This window comes from Zalophus californianus, chromosome 17 (genome assembly GCF_009762305.2).
Source record: "Zalophus californianus isolate mZalCal1 chromosome 17, mZalCal1.pri.v2, whole genome shotgun sequence".
Classification (NCBI taxonomy): domain Eukaryota; kingdom Metazoa; phylum Chordata; class Mammalia; order Carnivora; family Otariidae; genus Zalophus; species Zalophus californianus.
In genome coordinates, this window is record NC_045611.1 from 19,909,476 (window position 1) to 19,917,771 (window position 8,296).

At 46.3% G+C, this 8,296-nt stretch overlaps 1 long non-coding RNA gene across 1 annotated transcript in view; it reads left to right on the plus strand.

The window, feature by feature from the left end:
- The first annotated feature begins 377 nt into the window (after nt 1-377).
- The window catches only part of LOC113936653, a 58,270-nt gene continuing 50,351 nt past the window's right edge, over nt 378-8,296 (plus strand). The window contains exons 1-3 of the long non-coding RNA XR_003524327.1: nt 378-512; nt 1,203-1,280; nt 1,632-1,688. This is a non-coding gene — a long non-coding RNA (uncharacterized LOC113936653). The remainder of the gene's footprint in view (nt 513-1,202; nt 1,281-1,631; nt 1,689-8,296) is intronic.

Here is an 8,296-nt window from a genome sequence, read left to right on the forward strand (position 1 = left end):
CAGCAATCGACCTTACGACCCTGAGCGGAAATCAAGACTCGGGCGCCCCTAACTTTTGTATTTAAAACTAAACCATTCATATGAAATTTATAAAGGCCGGCTGCCCACTCCCAGCACACTAAGGTTATTGAAAATTGGTTTGTTTCAAAAGGGTGGACTGGACATTTGGAAGGTCCGAGCATCCCATCATGGCAGCCGTACGTGTGGGTGCGTGAGCACGTCACGTGTCTGTCTGTGTGCGTGTGCGCGTGCGCGTGCGCTTCTGCGGGCTTGGCGCTTCGTAGCTTGGTTCGGACGTCAGCCGGCTGAGCGGTCGGTCCCTCAGCAGTGCTCTCGCGGCTGGGGCTGTGCACCGTTGTCTTTGCCGGCCAGGGCTGCCCGCCACCGCGGAACACTGCAGACCGCGGAGCTGAACCAACAGAAATCCGTTTCTCCCGGTTCTGGAGGCTGGACGTCTGGGGATCAGAGTGTCAGCGGGGTTGACTTCTGAGGTCTCTCCCTTTGGTTTGCAGGTGGCTGCCTTCGTGTTGTGTCCTCACATGATCGTGTGTGTGTGTGTGTGTGTGTGTGTGTGTGTGTGTGTGTGTGTGTGTGTGTGCGCGTGCGCGTCCTTGGTGTCTCTGCTGTGTCCTAATCTCTTCTTGTGAGAACACCAGTCATATTGGATGAAAATCCACCCAAGTGGCCTTATTGTGACTTAATGGCCTCTTTGAAAGCCCTATCTAGAGATTAGGCCTTCGATATCTAAGTTTTGGGGACATAATTCAGCTCAGAACCATTGTCAAGTCCCCTTCCCCCACATTATCAAGTGCAGATTGTTCAAGATTGGAGATTAATTGAAGGAATTTGAAGAGCCTGGGGCAAAGGTGCTGTTGGGGGGAAAGATGGAGAGGGGCTCCTTCCTTTACTGCAGGCCTCAGGCTTCCTCCAAGGCCTTCCAGCCCCTCACCCCTCCTCCCTTGGGTGCCGTGCCCCTCTCCTGCCAGTACTCATGCTCACAGCCCACAGAGGGCCTGTCTCTGTCGCTGAATTTTACTCTTTGGTTGATAGTGTTATGAAGGTTTTATTAGTGATGATAGATATTTGGGGATGGAGGTGAAAAATACAGAGACTCCGGGGGAAGTTTAGAGCTCAGCACTTTGTTTTTCGATTTGGTCCTTGACCCATTACCCTTTTGGTCTCTCTCCTCTCCCCTCTTAAAGGTACAGCTGCTGGAAGCTGAAAGGCCTCTGACAAGTAGAGGAAGGTAGAAAGGCAGCAGGGCTTCGGCCTGGACCCAGGTAACTTGCTTTGCTCAGCGCTGGCCTTGGCTCTAGCCAGGCAGCTTGTAATTCATGGTCTGTGGTCAGGAAGGGAGGGCCAGGACCCACCGCGTGCATCCCCTGCCATCTCTGGGCCCCTACTAGGGCCTGTCATGGCTTCTCTCTGCTGGCAAGGCCTGGGGACTGCCACCTCCCAGGTAGCCTGCTCCTCCAGCAACCCGGGACCAGTCTGTCTGGCATCTGTATTCTGCCCAATATTAAGCATTGCCCTGCTTCTGAAGGCCATTCAGCATGCTGCTCCTCGCCCTTTGAGGCACAAAATAGCTATTCTCAGTGGTCATTTCCTGCTTTGGTTCTATTCTTCCACAGAGGTGATAGTTCACGTTTGAAGTCATGCCTAAGAGAAAAAACTCCAGGCCAAGAAAGGTAGGAAATGCAACCCTCTTGCCAGTGTATCTCCCCTCTCACCTTGCTTCAATATTGCTCTCCCCTTAAGATCCGCATCCCCCTCTTCCAAGAGGCCCTCCCTGACTACTCTAGGTATACCACTTTCTGAGCACTGCCGAGCTCCTCACAGCCCTCTGGGACAGACCTGCTTATGCTGTATAGATTCTCTTTGGGACAGAGCCTCTGACTTTGAACTGGCCTTCAAAGAACCTAGCATGGAGCTGGGCACATACAGTCTTTCAATGAGCATGTGTTGAATGAGCAGAGTGATGTGAACATCCAGTAACAAAGCTCCTCCCTCTGTCATACCTGCTCAGGTGTGACCACCTTGGGGAAGGCCACCTCTAACTTGAGAGTTTGCTCCTTCCTCTGTCGAGTCTTGCACATTTGTCTAACTTTATGTGCGTATCATATGGCAATTATATTGAGCTGTTTACATCTCATTCTCCCCCCAGCCTAGCAGAATATGATCCATTCTCCTAGATATTCCCTGAACCTTGAGCTCAGTACAGCCCCATGAAGGCACCGGGACATGATGTGATAGTCGGACTGAGTTACACTTAACTAGGCAGAGAAATGATCGTGTTACTTAAAGTATGCTGGATCTGGCTCTGGCTAATTTAGAAGCAATTACTTACTTTATTCTCTCATTTATAGAGCAGGTGTTAGATGTCAAGGCCTGGTCCTGGGCATTACAAAGGAAATAACTGTATATTTATTGAATTGAGTTACTTCCATGGACTAGCCACCTTTAAAGAGGTGATCTTTCTATACCTCACTTGAACAGGATCAGGAATCATGTCTGTCTGGTTCACTGCTCAATCCCCAGTGCCTAGATCCATGATTGGCAAATAAGGCACTCCATAGTATTTGAAAAACAAATGAATGAATAGACTAAGAGATAGATAGTACTGTACCATTTTATGGAGAAGTTAAATCATTTGTAAAAGTCCATTCAGCCATTACCTGGCAGAGCCATGATTCAGGTCTGCTCTGTTAGACTCAGGTGGACATGGTGTCTCCATGTCCTTCATCCTCTCTCAGTCTTGTACAATGACAGTGTCTTCATTGTCCTCAAGTAAGGGCATAGATGCTGTCATATGAAATGGGCCATGAATATGTCCTAGAAAGAGTTGTGGGAGGACTGGAAGAGTGTGGGTTATTATTATAATTACTATTATGTATTTCTGTAAAATATCAGAGGAGGACTCAAAGAGAAGGTAGGAAGTAACTGAGCCTGGTGGAATTAGAGATGCATAACCTTCATATGATGGTCAGCAAAGGAACTTGAGTAGTGAGGCAGTTTGTCTCGACCACTTGTTTGTCTGAGGAAATTAATTAAGCAAACTTGGTTGGGTCTGGATCCTGCCAAAGACTGAACATGTCCTGTACACTCAGATAACTCATGACCTACTCAAGGAAACAGAATCGGCTTCACAACTTAGCTGTGTGGTGGGCTGATGGTCACTATACAGCCCTGCTCTGTGGGGGTCATTTAGCAGCTCTGTGGTGTGGTCTATTTTCTGGATCTTTCTCTGGGAGAGAGTCCCAAGCTCAAGGGTGTTTATTGGCCGAGGTCTGATGAATGGAGCCTTTGTATTTCACCAAAGTAATCAAATCTAAATGAGTGGGAACTCAGCTCCTGCTGTCAACCCAATGCTAAGGAGAAATTAAAGCTCTTGATCTGCAATTGATCAACTATTAAAGTCACAGCGTGGGGTGTTTCTGTGCTTTGTCTGTTTTTTGCTTTGTTTACTATTTGCTTTATTGGTTGGAATGGCACTCCTTCATTTAAGACACATGGGAAGTGCTTCTTGATGATTTATGCCATGGAAGGCCCAATTTGTGGGATAGATAACAGGTGCTCTTTTGGGAGCTTTAAAATGACATTGTTGTGGAATATTTATGCTAATGAACAGCTCAAGTGATCACTCCTGTGCTGATGGCTCAGGAGTAGCTGTCACTGCTTGAGGAGCAGGTTATGATGTCAGCCTCCTCAATGTCGATGTTCCCTGATCTTTTATGAAAAGGCAGGAGAGACGACAGACTCTCACTTGTTTATCCCCAATTATGTATCTGCTGTTTTAGATGTTTAAACACATTTATTTAATCCCACTGCAACCTCTGCAAGGAGCCATGTTTATCTCCATTCTACAAATGAGGAAATGGAAGCTTAGAGAGCTCAAGTGATTTGCCTGAGGTCACACAGCTTGTCTGGCTTGGATTTGTCTGGTTGGAAAATTGGTGTCTCTTTTCTCTATAATACTTCCCCCTGCCCAAGGTCTTAGAATTCCACTCACTGATTTTCAAGATGGCTCCAACTTTTGTGTATTTTCTTTGACAGTTGGGGAAGCTACAGGATTGAGAAAGAGTTGCGTCTGATCTCACATATGAGGGAGGTGGGCTCCCATAAGCCTCTCCTCCTCCTCTCTTGACAGGCCTGATACATAGAAACTCCTCAGGACCCCCGGTAGCAGGGCCTGGTGGATGGTATGGGAGCAGTTATTATGCACTGACCATTATCCTATGTACCTGATATGGGCCTACTTTTTTAATGGGCATAACAACCCTATGTTATATATACTACTACTTACGTTCAACAGAGGATGAAACAGAGGCATAAAGGTGATAAATGAGTTATCCACTATCATTTGACAAGCAGGAGACAGGATGGGTTTTAAGCCACTGGCATCTAACCCTTAAATCCATGGGTCACCATGACTCCCAGTTGGGGATAAATGGGAAAGTAAAGAGACATTCTGAGGGTATGTGAATAAGTGAAGATGAGAGTAAGTGAGCAGCTGTATTGGGGGAGGGAGTGGCATGTGGAGGGGGCCATTTGGGGAAGGGGAGTTGGCACAGGAAGTGGCCTTCAGGGAGGGCAGAGCTAAAGCAAACCCTTGGGGGGCTCGGTGTGGGGGGCAGGCCAACTCCAAACTTGGAGAGGAAAGTAATGAGGCCCTCTCACCCTCTGTATGTGGCGTTAGAAAAGATGGAACTAAAGGTAACGGGTGTCTTCTTGGAGATGCTCATGCACCCAAAGGTGAAATAAAAAAAGGATGAAACAACCATCATATTTGCCCTAAACATTCTCTTTATTTCACATTCCCTGCCTCCCTTTCAATATCTCGAGACAGGTGGTAGTGGTGGTGGTGGTGGTATTTATTTTTCTTTTGTTTTATGATGACCTGCAGCAAAGCCAAGTCTGGTTAGAAAAAGACACATCCACTCCACTTTGAAAAGTGGGGCTGAGGAAGCAGGAGAGTCTACTTTGTGTTCCATTATTATTGATGCTTGGGACAAAGTGATTGCAGTCGGATTGTAGTCAGTGGCAGGACAGGGAAGTTTAATAGTGTGGCACAGGCTGGGTCATAGCTCTGTTGGGGGAAGTTTAATAGTGTTAACACAGGATGTGCCCTGGCTCTGCACTCTGGGCTTTTCATAGCAGCCAGAAAGTGATTCTTGCTAGTAAAAGAGGTTTAAAAATTCATGGGGTGGGGATAAGCATCTGACTCTTGGTTTCCCCTCAAGTTGTGATCTCAGGGTCATGAGATCGAGCCCTTCAACTGGCTCCGCCCTCACTGTGTAGTACTCTTGAGTTTCTCTCTCCCTTTCCCTCTGCCCCTTCTGCTCATGCTCTCTCTGTCTCTCTGTTTTAAATAAATAAATCATAAAAAAAAAAAAGAAAATTCACAGGGCTGAAGTGAAAGTGGAAATTTTGCCTCAGGGCTCACCATCGGAACTGTGGTTGCTGCACAATGCTTCTAATCCTGAGATTAGTCTACAAACACTAGGCCCTCACAGGTTGACCTGAGAACAAGCCAGCAACTAATAAGCAAACTTCAAAGGTTAGGAATATAATTCCTGAAGCCAGAATTGGACAGTCTAGTGCATACAGAGCACAGAGAAGAAGAATCATTCATTCAGAACCTATTTATTGAGGACCTCCTAGAAAGAGGGCAGATGAACCCATTGTCATTATAGCCCACATAAGGGCTAGGAGCTGGTGGTCTGGACCAGAAATGAACTGCAACCTCCCCAACATTGGTTGCAGAAACTTTTTAGAGCAGCATGTTCCAAATGGGGGTCTTGTTAGAATGCACATTCTGATTCAGAACGTCTGGGCTGGGGCCCAGGAACCTGCATTTCTACCAAGCCCCAGGTGCTGCCGCCACTGCTGTTTTCCCATCTCAGTATAAACAGTGAAGCTTGGGCTCAAAGCCCACTGTATTTTCTATGTGGTCTATTTATTTCAGTGTGTGGACTCACATGAATCAAGTTCTCCTTCCAGAGCATGAACTTCAGCATACTCAATAAATCCATTTATCATCTCGAGGAAGAGACTGGAGATAAAGATCCCCTCTTAGTGCAGATAGAGACCTTGAGGAGGTACAGTCATCTGAGTCTTGGAATCAAGATTCCTTTGCCTGGAGGGGAATAGATTGCAAGAATTGGCCTTATTGCAGTTTGATATCCCACTTTTGCTAGATTTAGAGGGCTGCCCCTAATTGTGTTGGAACTTGAACGTGGTCCAAATTTATGACACTTTTCTCACTTAACGCTTTTAGGAGAAGCTGTCAGTCAATCCACAATTCATTTTTTGTCTCAATTAAAAAGAACTCCCCGCCCCACCCAGTCATGAGTGTCTGTTATCACAGACCTACACATACATGCTTCATCGTTTCTGATTAAAATTTTCAGATTGGTTCACATCTCAGCAACACGGCCACATTTAGTTCCCAACTCCCCAGACTCCCATTTAATGATTTTTTTTAAAGATTTTATTTATTTATTTGAGAGAGAGAGAATGAGAGCACAGGAGAGAAGAGGGTCAGAGGCAGAGGCAGACTCCCTGCCGAGCAGGGAGCCCGATGCGGCCCTCGATCCTGGGACTCCAGGATCATGACCTGAGCCGAAGGCAGTCGCTTAACCAACTGAGCCACCCAGTCGCCCTCCCCAAACTCCCATTTAGAAGTTGGGGATGTAAATACTTCCTAGACATGGGACATCGGGTTCGTGCGCATGCACTATGGTTACTTCATGGTGAGCAACACGCGGAAGCTTCAAGGGTGCGGGCATCAGAGTGGGGAGCTGAATCACAAATGGCTTCTGGAGGCTGGAAATCCATTGGAAATGGGAGGCCACGTTGTCAGCAACCTTGGTAAATCTTACTGAACGAAGGAGTTAAAACCTCTGAATTAGCGCGCAGAGAGAAACAATGGAGTGTCTCCGGCTATCAGGCAAAGGATGTCGTGTTTGGGAATTAGAGCTTGATGCGGGATGAGGAGCAGAAAGTGCAGGCCTTTTTCATTTGGCCAGAGATCAGCAGCTTCTGCTCACAAAAGAGTTCCTGGAGGGATAAAATTTAATCGGGGAGAAAGGGGACCCACGCACAGCCGGCAGAGGCAGACGAGTTTCTGAGACAAAAAAAAAAAAAAAATGCAGTCAAGGGTAAATGCTATTTACTCTAAAATATGAACTACAAAGAGAGTAATTGTTTAATCATCTGGGGCCTTTAAACAATTTACTTTTTGCTGTTCTCTTCATTCTAGCACCATTACCTCCGTGCTGCCCACCTGTTCCCCTGCCAATGGGTATGTAACCAAGTTAATGATGCCATTTTCCAAAGCTCAGGACGAAAAGAGGGGAAATTCAACCTGGGACAAGGAGCAAAAAAAGAAAAGAAAAAAAAAAGTCCTGTTCTGTGAACTTTTTTTTGCTCAAAATTTTGGAGAAAATGGAGTCAGCCCTAACACGTGTCCGCAGAGCACAAAGCATGGTTTCCTGCTTCTTGCCAATGGATATAGTAACAGTGGTGTGTGCTTGCTGGAAACCACTGGACTCTTAATTAGAGGGCCATCGATGGTTAGATTTCTGCGTAATTAAGGATTAATTATTGCCACGCATTGTGCCAGCAGCACAAAGTAGTGTTTAACTTACTGTATCCGTGTTTCTTTTAAAACTCACCTGACACTTCCGTTTCAGCCTTTTGCTTTTTGTGGGATTGCTGGAAACTGTAAATGCAAAACCAGTTCTTTTTTTTCTTTCTCTCTCCTTTTTAGAGCACATCTCATATAATCACTAGGTGTTTCAGGATGTCCGCCTGATATATTTCAGCGGTTTTTAGGTAAGGGAAGATTCCCCCCCCCCCAAATGGAATAAATGGCGGCCACCTTCATTAACTTGCTAAACTTCAGGAAGAGGTGATGGTCTCAGAGAGGCGTCCAGTCGATTATCAGGCCTGAGGACACCTTCCTCCGAATGATGCAGTGGACACGATTGGGGCCGTTTGCTGTAGTTTCTCTCCAGCGCCATGGAGCTTGTGCTCATTCATTTGTTTAGGCATTTGACCTGCACCAGGAGGCCGTGGTAAGAACAAAAAGTGCCAAGCACAGAATGGACACAGCTGCTTGCCTGCTTGGCATTTACGTTCTCACGTGTGAAAAATACTAACTAGAGAATCAAATGGAGAAATGCAAGATGACAACATGATGTGTTTTGAGGGAGAGTGACACAGTACTATGAGATCTAATGGCGAGAATTGATTGGATCAAGGAGGACCTGGGAAGCTTCCAGAAGAAATGATA